The sequence below is a fragment of the Lynx canadensis genome, chromosome X (assembly GCF_007474595.2).
Source record: "Lynx canadensis isolate LIC74 chromosome X, mLynCan4.pri.v2, whole genome shotgun sequence".
In the NCBI taxonomy this organism is placed as follows: Eukaryota; Metazoa; Chordata; class Mammalia; order Carnivora; family Felidae; genus Lynx; species Lynx canadensis.
Window position 1 is genome coordinate 58,444,054 of NC_044321.2, and position 13,388 is coordinate 58,457,441.

Genomic DNA, 13,388 nt, shown 5'->3' on the forward strand with positions numbered 1-13,388 from the left:
TGAGAGAGACAGAGAGAGAGCATGAGCAGGGTAGTGGCAGAGAGAAAGAGGGAGAGAGAGAATCCCAAGCAGGCTCCATGCTCATTGTGGATCCTGACATGGGGCTCAATCTTGCTACCGTGAGATCATGACCTGAGCCGAAATTAAGAGTTGGTCACTTAATCAACTGAGCCACCCTGGCGCCCATCTATAAATATTTTTTATTTATTCATCTGTATTTATCTTAAGCTAAACATGCATTCATATTGATGTCTTCAACTCTAATCTGTTAGCACATGAGTAATCATAGTCTTCTCCCCTTTGTCTATTAATCTCCCACTCCTGCAGGGAGTAATCTGGCTCCTAGTATTTGCTGTCCATTAAACTTAATTGTTTGATTCAGTTATGTATATATAGCAGTTTAAAAACTTCGAAAAGATTTTTACCCCTGTGGGAAATAGTCTTATCCACTGGAGTATAGTATTTATGGATAGTTCCTTTTGCCTTTAGTCTTACAGACTAGACCCAACTCATTAATGGTGAGAGTCTGGTTACTTTCCCCCTTGGATCAGTAACATGGTAAGCATGTCCTTTTTTGCCATCCTACTCAAAATCATACTGGAAGTCTTAGCTAGTTCATAGTTCAATAAGATAAGAAAAAGAAATTAAAATGTTTATTGGAAAAGAAATAAAACTATTTTTCTTTGTTGATTATAAGATTATGTAGAAAATTTCAGAGTATCTCCAAAAACCTAGAACTAATAAGCAAGGATAAGAAGGATGCATGACACCTGTTGCATATGCAGAAGTGGATGGTTTTCTTATAAGCCAACAGTAAACAATTAGAGTGTATAATTTTAAAAATACCATTTCCAGTTGCACCAAGTGAAGTTGAAATACTTGTATATAAATCTAACAATATATGTACAGGATCTATTGTTGGAAAATTAGAAAGCACTGATAAAAGATGTCAAAGAAGATCTAAATGTATTTTGTGTTCAGGGATTGGAAGACTGAATATTATTAAAATGTCTGTTTTTCCCATCTTGATCTACAAATTGAATGCAGTTTCCATCAAAATTCCACCAAAAAGGGGTGCCTTGGTGGCTCAGTCGCTTAAGCATCTGTCTTTGGCTTAGGTCATGATCTCACAGCTTGTGAGTTCGAGCCCCATATCAGGCTCTGTGCTGACAGCTCAGAGCCTAGAGTCTGCTTCAGATTCTGGTCTCCCTTTCTGTCTAAGCCCTTCCCCAACTTGTGCTCTCTTTCCCCCTCAAAAATAAATAAACATTAAAAAAATTAAAAAACAATTCCACCAAAAAAAAAATTCCACCAAAATATGTTGTAGCTACTGATAAGCTGATTCTGAGCTTTATATGGAAAGGTGGATACTCTGTAACAAGTAATGTAGTGGGAAAGAAGCACAAAGTTGAAGGACTCAAAAGTCGAAGGACTCAGACCACTTGGTTTTCAAGACTTAGTGTGGAACTACAGTTATGAAGGTAGCATGCTACTGGTAAAGGGGCAGATCTGTAGATCAATAGAACAGATTAAAGAGCTCAGAAATAGGCTCACGCAAATATAACAAACTGATCTTTGTCAAAGGCAGAAAGACTGCTCGGTGGTGAAAGGATAGTCTTTCCAAATAGTGTTGGAACAATGTATGTTCACAGGTTTAAAAAAAAAAAAAGTGAACTTACTTAGAGACCTTACACTTTAACAAAAATTCACTCAAAATGGATCACAGACCTTAAATATAAAATGGAAAACTGTAAGACTTCTAAAATTAATACAAAATAATATGTGACCTTGGGTTTGGGTAGTGAGTTTCAGATACAACATCAAAAGCCATTAATTCATCGAGCACCTGGGTGGCTATGTCATTTAAGCATCTGACTCCTGATTTTGGCTCTGGTCGTAATATCATGGTCATGAGATCGAGCCCCACATTGGGCTCCATCCTGGGCATGGAGACTGCTTAAGATTCTCTCCCTCTTCCTCTGCTCCTCCTCCATGTCTCTCTCAAAAAGCATAATTCATGAAAGAAGAAATTGATAAGTAGGACTTCATTAAAATTACAAATGTTTGCTCTGAAAAAAGTGTCAATAGAATGAAAAGACAAACCACAGACTAGAAGAAAATTTACAAAACCCATATCCAGTAAAAGACTTTAATATACAAAGAACTCTTAAAATACAGTAATAAGAATACAACCCAAATAGAAATAGTGCAAAAGGTCTGAACATACACCTCACCAAAGAATATACAGAGATGGCAAATGAGCAAATGGAAAGAAGGTCATTTGCAATTAGAGAAAGTAAATTTAAAAAAAATGAAAAATCCCCGTACCCAAATTAGAATGATTAAAATTTTTAAAAAACTCAAAATACCAAAAGACAGTAATATTAATAGATTATTTTTGCTTTTGTTTTCCTTGCCTCAGGAGACATATCTAGTAAGAAGTTGGTACAGCCCATATCAAAGAAGTTACTGACTGTGTTTTCTTCTAGGACTTTTATGGTTTCAGGTCTCACATTTAGGTCTTTACTCCATTTTGAATTTATTTTTGTATGTAGTCTACAAAAGTGGCCAGTTTCATTCTTTTGCATGTAGCTGTCCAATTTTCCCAATACCATTTGTTGAAAAAGCTTTTTTGCATTGGGTGTTCTTTCTTGCTTTGTCAAAGATTAATTGACCATAAAATTGTGGGTTTCTCACTGGATTTTCAATTCTGTTCTCTTGATCTGTGTCTGTTTTTGTGCCACTTCCATACTGTTTTGATCACTACAGCTTTGTAATATTACTTGGAAGTCTGGAATTGTGATGCCTCCAGCTTTGCTTTTCTTTTTCACAATTATTTTGGCTATTAGGGGTCTTTTGTGGTTCCATACAAATTTTAGGATTGTTTGCTATTGGTATTTTGATAGTGATTGCATTAAATGTGTAGATTGTTTTGGGTAGTATAGACATTTTAACAGTTTGTTCCTCCAATCCATGAGCATGGAATGTCTTTCCATTTTTTTATGTTGTCTTCAATTTCTATCATCAATGTTTTATAGTTTTCAGAGTACAGACCTTTCACCTCTTTGGTTCAGTCTATTCCTGGGTATCTTATTATTTTTAGTACAGTTGTAAATGGAATTGATTCTTTAATTTCTCTTTCTGCTGTTTCATTATTGCTGTATAGAAATGCAACAGATTTCTGTATGCTGATTTTGTATCTTTCCACTTTACTGAATCCGTTTATCAGGTCTAGCAGGTTTTAGCAGTTCTAGGAGTCTTGGGTTTTCCATATAGAGTATCATGTCATCTGCAAATAGTGAAAGTTTGGCTTCTTCCTTGCTGATTTGGATGCTTTTTATTTCTTTCTGTTGTGTCTATTTTTCTGGCTAGGACTTTCAGTACTACGTTGAATAAAAGTGGTCAGAGTGGGCATCCATGTCTTCTTCATAAACTTAGGGGAAAAGCTGTCAGTTTTTCTCCATTAAGGATGATGTTAACTGTGGGTTTTTCTTTTTTCTTTTTTAACTTTAAAATTTTTATTTATTTATTTATTTTTTTTTTTTTTGAGAGACAGAGGTACAAGTAAACAAGGGACAGAAGAGAGGGATAGAGAGAGAGAAGCAGGACTCACCCGAAGTAGGGCTCGTGTTCACCTGAAACGGGGCTCATGCTCACCTAAAATGGGGCTTGAGCTCACCTGATGCGGGGCTCGAACTTGGGGACCATGAGGTCATGACCTGAGCCAGAGTTGGATGCTTAACCAACTGAGCCACCCAGGAGCACCTGGAGAGTATTATTTTAAAGGTATCAACTTAAACTGCAAGGATGTCCATTAAATATCACTATTAAACATGGCGATAGGGAAGCCTTGTTGTCAAAATGCCCACTTAACCCAGCGAAGCATCTCAAACCCACCCTTTGCTGACCTTCTGTAATCCCATTTTTTAAAGTTTTCCTTTAAAAAAACTTTTTTAAAAAACTAAAAAAAAAAAACTTTTTAATGTTTATTTTTGAGAGAGATAGAGCATGAGTGAGGAAGGGGCAGAGAGAGAGACACAAATACGAAGCAGGCTCCAGGCTCTGAACTATCAGCACAGAGTCTGACGTGGGGCCTGAACCCATGAACCACGAGATCATGACCTGAGCCAAAGTCGGACACTTAACCGACTGAGCCATCCAGGCGCCCCTCTTATTTTTTTAAATATTTTTTTTAAATAATTGAAAGTAGAGGGATACATGTTGGTAAATGCTAACTGTCCATATTCACATAGAGATACTGTGTGATCTCTGAGCCCAAAATATAGAAAAAGGAGAAAAAAAGCTAAAATTCTATGCACTGCTGTACAGGGGCACTGCACCCTCCAGCTTCTAGCAAGTGAGGGAGCAGAGCTCTTTTTCCCACAGAGCACAGTGGTGTTGATTCTATACTGTTTTTGTTGAGACAGGAATCAATAAAAATGAATTTAGAACAGAAAGGGATATTCTTTTCCCACTGTGTTCTCAAGGTATTCTCCTCCCCCAGATAAGTTGAGGACCATGTTATAAAGGGAGAAAAAAGAGACTTCAAAAAACAGGGCAAGGGGTGCCTGGGTGGCTGAGTTGGTTAAGTGTCTGACTTTTGCTCAGGTCATGATCTTATGGTTCGTGAGTTCAAGACCCACGTTGGCCTCTGCGCTGCTGGTGCAGAGCCTGCTTGGGATTCTTGCTTTCTTCTTGCTCTCTGCCCCTCCCCCACTCGTGCTTTCTCTCCCTCTCAAATAAACAAATTAAAAAAAAAAAAACTGTAAATGAGCACAAGAGGAGGGAAAAAAAAAAGTGTACAGCTTGCTCTTAGGGACCAGAGAAAATTTTAAAAAGGAAGGTTGGAATCCATCAGTGTTCCATTAGGTATCTTCTCCTTCATCCTCCTGTCCTTCCTCCTTCTCCTCTTCACCTTCATCTTCGTCACCTCTTCTTCACCTTCATCCTTATGTCCTTTTTCATCTTCCAGTCCTTCATTGTCATCTTCTTCCCCTTCCTCTTCATCGTCCATATCAGGAGCCAAGTAGGACTGTAATAGATTTGGCCAAATATCATCCTTGCTGACCTCTCCTAACTCATCTGCACCAGTCCCTCTGGTTTTTAAAGCTGACATTATGGGGTTAATCTTCCCTGTGTGAGTTCCTGATGTAAGGGCCCATTTCTCTCCCTCCTCTGGGCAGCCTTTCTTTGCCTTTCTGACCTTCCTAACCTTTCAGATGCAGCTTCTTCTCTATATTTCCTTGGTGGAGTTTGTTATGTCAATCTTCAAACTGTTCTCCAGTTTATTGACTCGGATGTGGATGATGTCTAGTTGTAAACATGGGTTGGGGTGAGCTCAGGGTCCTCCTTATCTGCCATCTTCCTGCAACCTCCTGAGGTAAATATTTTTTATTCTTTGAGGAAAGTACACCTTTCCTTTCTCTAGGCTCTTCATGTAGAATTTTGTGTCAAACTAGAATTGGGCTGGCTTTAGAGTTTTGTTACTATGGTTTCTCTCTACACCAGAGACTTAGAACCATGTAAAGATGCTTTGTTGTGTCCCTGCTTGGTTTTGGGTTTCCTCCTTTGTACTGCTCGCAGGACAGGATCTTTCTTACTCAGCTTTCCCTGTGTGTGATTCTAATTTCACTCTGCTTGTGAGGGTAGAATAGGGGAGAGTATTCTCCAATGTTTGGATTAAGACTTAGTCTTTTTTTTTTTTTTAATGTTTATTTTGAGAAAGACACACACACACACACACACACACACACACACACACACACACACACCGCAAGATGGGGGAGGGGTAGAAGAGCATCCCAAGCAGGCTCTATGCTCTCAGTGCAGAGCCTGATGTGGGGCTCCATCTCACAGACTATGAGATTATGACCTGAGCCAAAATCAAGAGTTGGACATTTAACCAATTGAGCCACCAAGGTGCCCCCCGCAACACTTTTTTCTTTCTGAATGATAGGCAGAAATATGCAAAAGATGTTCACTAAATTTCAAGCCTGTTTTTGAAGATAGTGTTGGTAGTAATTTATTGCTTTTTTATTTCTACTTTCCTGTCTTTCTCTCTTGTTCAGCAATAGAGCAGATGCAGAAATGTAAACAAGAGGGGCACCTGGGTGGCTCAGTTGGTTAAGTTAAGTGTCTGACTTCGGCTCAGGTCACGATCTTGTGGTCCATGAGTTTGAGCCCCGCGGACAGCTCAGGGCCTGGAGCCTGCTTCTGATACTATGTCTCCCTCTCTCTCTGCCCCTTCCCTACTCATGCTCTGTCTCTCTCTCAAAAATGAATAAATGTTAAAAAAAAATTAAAAAAAAAGTAAACAAGAGAGGCTAATGTCCAGGAAGTGACAAGAGCCCAGAGTAAGGGGCCTTTCTCTGTATTTATTAGAATCAGAAGGCCTGCATACATGATGGACATGTAGAAACAATAAAACAGTAATCATTAATCCATGTGTGTGAGAAAAGGGGTTTCGAAGGTAGGCAGTGTTAGGGGTTAGGGTCAAGACAAATCTGCATAGCATCTCAGTGCTTTTACTTCAGGCACTTTACTTAAAGCAGGCACCATATCTGTTTATTTTATCTTAACTTTTCTAGGGATTAAGGTAAGTGGGGCATGCCACCTTAAGGTTAAGGAGGCATTTTTCTTGCTAGCTAGCCTTGGGCTTTTTCACCCTGCAGCCACTTTCAGCTCTATCCTTTTTTCTTTTTTTTTTTTACTTAACGACTAGCCTTGGGCACTTTCTACCTGTGGCAGCTTTCCTCCCCTACCTGTTACTGTGGAAGCAGAAGCGGCTTTCTGCTCTAAGCCTTGTTAACCCATTGGTGTAAGCCTAGAGAATTCTTAAACTTATTCCCCACAGTTCCCTCTTGTTTTTCTTGGTTCTTCTGGTCTTGTGTGAGAGGACTGTCCATGACGAGCTCTTGGTCCTTGTTTTGCTGTCGGGTGGCTTGGAGGGTGATTCTGCAAAGATATAAAAAGAGACACAGAGTTATCCAGAATTTGAGATGGATGCTGGCTATAAATGAGAAAGGATTTAGGTTATGCTACATTGCCCAGGAATCAGCCCATTCATTTCTGAGTTGGTCTTCTGCATATTGTACTTGTTGGTGCAAGGTCACATCTAAGTTTTCTATATTGTTACAAAGGTTGGAAGAAAAAACACTGCGAAGGTGTGTCTAGACAGCATCCCAAGATTGAGAGTGATTATAAGGAACGCCAGTCACGCAAATATGTTGGTAGTTAGGGTCGCAGGTTAGTTTAGAGTGGAGGATCAAGGCGTCCTGTCTTTTCTCAATAAATTCCACTGCAGTCTCAAGAGCTTCGAGGTGGGCCAGAACTTGTCTATCAATAGAAGTTTGGCTTATTAATTCTTCAATAGCGTTAACTGTAAATTTATTAAGGACATGGCTGTTTGGATAGTATAATGTAGACTGATTCCAGTGACAGTGGCAGAGGCGATAATGCCTACTGCTGCTAAGATACCCATGATCAACAGGCCAACAAATCATTTTTGTCTTATAGTTGAGTGCCAGTGTTGAACAAGCTTGGAAAGAGCACCTAGTCCCAATGGATGCATGTAGGGCTCAGAGCTGTTAACAGGAACCCAGGCTGAGACACGCCAAGTACTAATACTTGTACTAAGTACTATTGTTTGTATCTGTAACAGGGTTATACGAGGTGGAGAGTGAGTGGTAGGTGATAAGATAGACATAGTTTGGGGCTAGAGTGTACAGAACCCACAAGGTTTTCCTTGGTAATTTGCACTTCATTGTGGTGAAAACAACAAGCCATCTGAAGATTTTAAATACAGTTTTTTATTTCTCTTCTTCTGCTGGGTTTAGGCTGCCTTTGCTGTTCTGCTTCTGTTTCCTTTAGGTGTGCTGTTAGATTTTGTATTTGGGATTTTTCTTGTTTCTTGAGATAGGCCTGGATTGCAATGTATTTTCCTCTCAGGACTGCCTTCGCTGCGTCCCAAAGCGTTTGGATTGTTGTATTTTCATTTTCGTTTGTTTCCATATATTTTTTAATTTCTTCTCTAATTGCCTGGTTGACCCACTCATTCGTTAGTAGGGTGTTCTTTAACCTCCACGCTTTTGGAGGTTTTCCAGACTTTTTCCTGTGGTTGATTTCAAGCTTCATAGCATTGCGGTATGAAAGTATGCATGGTATGATTTCAATTCTTGTAAACTTATGAAGGGTTGTTTTGTGACCCAGTATATGATCTATCTTGGAGAATGTTCCATGTGCACTCGAGAAGAAAGTATATTCTGTTGCTTTGGGATGCAGAGTTCTAAATATATCTGTCAAGTCCATCTGATCCAATGTCTCATTCAGGGCCCTTGTTTCTTTATTGACCGTGTGTCTAGATGATCTATCCATTTCTGTAAGTGGGGTGTTAAAGTCCCCAGCAATTACCACATTCTTATCAATAAGGTTGCTTCTGTTTATGAGTAATTGTTTTATATATTTGGGGGCTCCGGTATTCGGCGCATAGACATTTATAATTGTTAGCTCTTCCTGATGGATAGACCCTGTAACTATTATATAATGTCCTTCTTCATCTCTTGTTACAGCCTTTAATTTAAAGTCTAGTTTGTCTGATATAAGTATGGCTACTCCAGCTTTCTTTTGGCTTCCAGTAGCATGATAAATCTCCATCCCCTCACTCTGAATCTAAAGGTGTCCTCAGGTCTAAAATGAGTCTCTTGTAGACAGCAAATAGATGGGTCTTGTTTTTTTATCCATTCTGATACCCTATGTCTTTTGGTTGGCGCATTTAATCCATTTACATTCAGTGTTATTATAGAAAGATACGGGTTTAGAGTCATTGTGATGTCTGTATGTTTTATGCTTGTAGTGATGTCTCTGGTACTTTGTCTCACAGGGTCCCCCTTAGGATCTCTTGTAGGGCTGGTTTAGTGGTGACAAATTCCCTCAGTTTTTGTTTGTTTGGGAAGACCTTTATCTCTCCTTCCATTCTAAATGACAGACTTGCTGGATAAAGGATTCTCGGCTGCATATTTTTTCTGTCTAGCACCCTGAAAATCTCGTGCCAATTCTTTCTGGCCTGCCAAGTTTCAAAAGAGAGATCAGTCACGAGTCTTATAGGTCTCCCTTTATATGTGAGGGCACGTTTACCCCTTGCTGCTTTCAGAATTTTCTCTTTATCCTTGTATTTTGCCAGTTTCACTATGATATGTCGTGCAGAAGATCGATTCAAGTTATGTCTGAAGGGAGTTCTCTGTGCCTCTTGGATTTCAATGCCTTTTTCCTTCCCCAGTTCAGGGAAGTTCTCAGCTATAATTTCTTCAAGTACCCCTTCAGCACCTTTCCCTCTCTCTTCCTCCTCTGGGATACCAATTATGCGTATATTATTTCTTTTTAGTGTATCACTTAGTTCTCTAATTTTCCCCTCATACTCCTGGATTTTTTTATCTCTCTTTTTCTCAGCTTCCTCTTTTTCCATAACTTTATCTTCTAGTTCACCTATTCTCTCCTCTGCCTCTTCCATCCGAGCCGTGGTGGTTTGCATTTTGTTTTGCATTTCATTTAAAGCGGTTTTCAGCTCCTCGTGACTGTTCCTTAGTCCCTTGATCTCTGTAGCAAGAGATTCTCTGCTGTCCTGTATGCTGTTTTCCAGCCCAGCGATTAATTTTATGACTATTATTCTAAATTCACTTTCTGTTATATTATTTAAATCCTTTTTGATCAGCTCATTAGCTGTTGTTATTTCCTGGAGATTCTTCTGAGGGGAATTCTTCCGCTTGGTCATTTTGGATAGTCCCTGGAGTGGTGAGGACCTGCAGGGCACTTCCCCTGTGCTGTGGTGTATAACTGGAGTTGGTGGGTGGGGCCGCAGTCAGTCCTGATGTCTGCCCCCAGCCCACCGCTGGGGCCACAGTCAGACTGGTGTGTGCCTTCTCTTCCCCTCTCCTAGGGGCGGGATTCACTGTGGGGTGGCGTGGCCCGTCTGGGCTACTTGCACACTGCCAGGCTTGTGATGCTGGGGATCTGGCGTATTAGCTGGGGTGGGAAGGCAAGGTGCACGGCGGCAGGGGGGGGGGCAGGCTTAGCTCGCTTCTCCTTAGGTGATCCACTTCAGGAGGGGCCCTGTGGCAGCCGGAGGGAGTCAGATCCGCTGCCGGAGGTTTGGCTCCGCAGAAGCACAGAGTTGGGTGTTTGCGCGGAGCGAGCAATTTCCCTGGCCGGAACCGTTTCCCTTTGGGATTTTGGCTGGGGGATGGGCGGGGGAGATGGCGCTGGCGAGCGCCTTTGTTCCCGCCAAACTGAGCTCTGTCGTCCGGGGGCTCCGCAGCTCACCCTTCTTTTGTCCTCCAGCCTTCCCGCTTTCCGAGCAGAGCTGTTAACTTATGACCTCCCAGACGCTAAGTCGCGCTTGCTGTCGGAACACAGTCCGTCAGGCCCCTCCGCTTTTGCAAGCCGGACTCGGGGGCTCTGCTTGGCTGGCGAGCCGCCCCTCCGCCCCAGCTCCTTCCCGCCAGTCCGTGGAGCGCGCACCGCCTCGCCGCCCTTCCTACCCTCTTCCGTGGGCCTCTCGTCTGCACTTGGGTCCGGTGACTCCGTTCTGCTAATCCTCTGGCGGTTTTCTGGGTTATTTAGGCAGGTGTAGGTGGAATCTAAGTGATCAGCAGGACGCGCGGTGAGCCCAGCGTCCTCCTACGCCGCCATCTTCCCCTCCTCTCTAAATACAGTTTTTTAGATGAAATATTTCAGACAGAAAATACTGGAAATGACATATTGAACACTTCTTACCACTATTCTGCTTTAACAAATCTTACACTTTACCATGTTTGTTTTAGATTTTTAAAAAATTTAAATAACATAGGTACAGTTGAAGTCCCTTTTGTACTTCTCCATTCCACATAAGTAAGTCGTGTTCTGAAGGTGTGTATCCTTACTATGCATTTTTATACTTTGTGCAGTTATAGATTAATGGTATTTTGATGTACTTAAACTGTAAAATTTATATCATTTTATTTATCCCACCATTTGATTTTTTTCACTCATGTGTTTCAGGACATATAGGGTAATGAGCAAGTATGGACTTCTGTATCCATAGTAGTTATTTACAGCCCATGTCCTTTCTGATTAATACCTATACTAGTTTTTAAATTTTTTAGTATTTCACCATTGGATTTATCTGATTTGATAAATGTATTGATCTAGTCAATTTATTTCAATTACTGTGTCATATTCCAGTTGGTGAAAATACAGTAGATCTATTATTCTATCGATGGACTTTTAGGTTGTTTCTAGTTATTGACTTAAAATGCAGTGAAATGTATGAGTTCTTATGAACATCTATGAGAATTTCTTTAGTTTTTAAACTTAAAGTTAAAATTGCATTGTATTTAACGTGAAATGTGTGTTACTCTCCAGATTGATTGTCCTAATTTATACTTTCACCAAAGGGTCTGAGAATATTGGTTTCTCTATATCATTTTCTTTCCTGTCTATATCCCTTCCCCCCCACCCCCACTTGTTCTTTTCAGCAGTTTGTTATTATTTGTTTTTAAAAATTTGCCAGTATAATGGATATAAAATGGTATCTTGTGCTTATGCGAAGATCTTTTCATAGCCTTATTACTGATTGCTTTTTTATTTTCTGAAGTTTCTGTTCATGTCATTTACTGTTATCTGTTGGCTTGTTTTATTTTTAATTTTGTTAATTGATTTGTGACTTTTAATATTCTGGATTCTGTTTTACGTTAGGTTTTTTTTTTAATGTTGTAGATATCATTCTTCCTAAAAATTTGTTTGAAAACAATTTCATACTTCAACAATTTACCAAAAAATAATACAATGAACACATTCATTCCCTTATCAAGATTTGTCTTTTGTTCACATTTTACGTCACTTGTTTTATCTTTTGTGCTCCTCCTCTTCCACTGTGAATAGTTTTTTTCTAGACTGTTTGGTCCTTTACTTATAAATACTTAAGTGGATACTTCCTAAGAATTGGATTTGTTTTTATAACCATAGTAAATTTGTCAACCTCATTTTTCTAAACTACCCTTCATATTACATAGCCATGTTTTCTTAATAGCATTTTTACCCCTTCTAAGTTTGCATTCAGTCTAGGTACAAGTATTGCATTTACTTGTCATGTCTTTTTAGCCTTCTTTAATCTGCAGCATTTCTACAGCCTTGAAAAACTGTAGTACAGTATGGCAACCTGAATATTCATGTTGTTGCAGTCTAGAATACACAACGATTCCATCAAAATGTAGTGAGACATTTATGATCAGGAAAATATTCTCCCTATCAAACATGTCTCCTTGTATTTAGCCTTTTACCTTGCCCATTATTTACCATGATTGTTTTGTAACTCTGGTACTCTCTCTAGATTTATCAGTCAGGCCTCAGCATAATACCATAAGCACAAAACCTACTTTCTCTCTGATTTATTTATTAATTATCATGAGGGATTCGAATTCTTAGCTGTTTTTCAATGGCTTATAATTTATCATATTTATTTTTGTGATCAAAATGATCTAGATTTTTTGGACAGTGTGAGCCCCTTCAAACTGTCTTTTTATGTTTTTGTGATATATCCCCAACACATATTTGAGTACGTCCTTACTTTTGTCGTTGTAAGACTCATCTTGTACGTATCCTGCCTCATCTTACAATTATACATTTTTTTAGGAGCCTTTTAGTGGAGGAATAGTATTTAGAAACCGAGATCTAGGCAGTAGGTTGCTCATTGCTCCTGGGGTTTTTGCCCTTTCAGCTAGGAAGTACATGTGTACATATACACAGATACACAAATACATATAAACAAAAACACATATATTTAAGAAGTCTGGACAGCTTCTATACAACAAAGGATAGAGAGGGATAACCTAGAGAATGGTAGGAGAGACACACTAATGATGGGAAACCCATTCCTGATGCTTAAAACTGCAGTAGGGAAGGACAGTACTGAGGGACCAGAAGCAGATTCATCTGCCCTGGGGCACAGAAAAATTGTTGTTGGAAAAGGCAACTAAAATATAAAGGAACTACTCTTCTGCCAAATGGTAGGTGGCCTGCTGGAATTCTCTCCAGGGTGGGGTGGGGGGGGGCGCTGATAGACACTAATGTTTACATTTCCTTCCACTTTGGTAGTGCAGACAATAGCAGGGTCTGGACACCCTAACAGGCCTGCTGTCTCGGTAAGCCCTAGCCCCCAGGTCAGTTTCATTCTTTTAAATGTAACTGTCCTGAAACTGGGCCACTTTCTTACACCATACACCAAAATAAACTCACAAGGGATTAAAGACCTAAATGTGAGCCCTGAAACCATAAAACTTCTAGAAGAGAACACAGGAAGTAATCTCCTAGATATTAGCCTTAGCAACATTTTTGTAGCTATGTCTTCTAAGGCAAGA

The 13,388-nt window shown here is 39.9% G+C and overlaps 1 long non-coding RNA gene across 1 annotated transcript; it reads right to left on the reverse strand.

Annotated features, from left to right (window-relative positions):
* Positions 1–6,365: 6,365 nt before the first annotated feature.
* On the reverse strand, positions 6,366–10,573 carry LOC115507571. The gene is made up of 2 exons (XR_003966725.1): positions 10,533–10,573; positions 6,366–6,954 (listed from the first exon to the last, which is right to left on the reverse strand). It is a non-coding gene; the product is annotated as an uncharacterized LOC115507571 (long non-coding RNA).
* Positions 10,574–13,388: the final 2,815 nt, after the last annotated feature.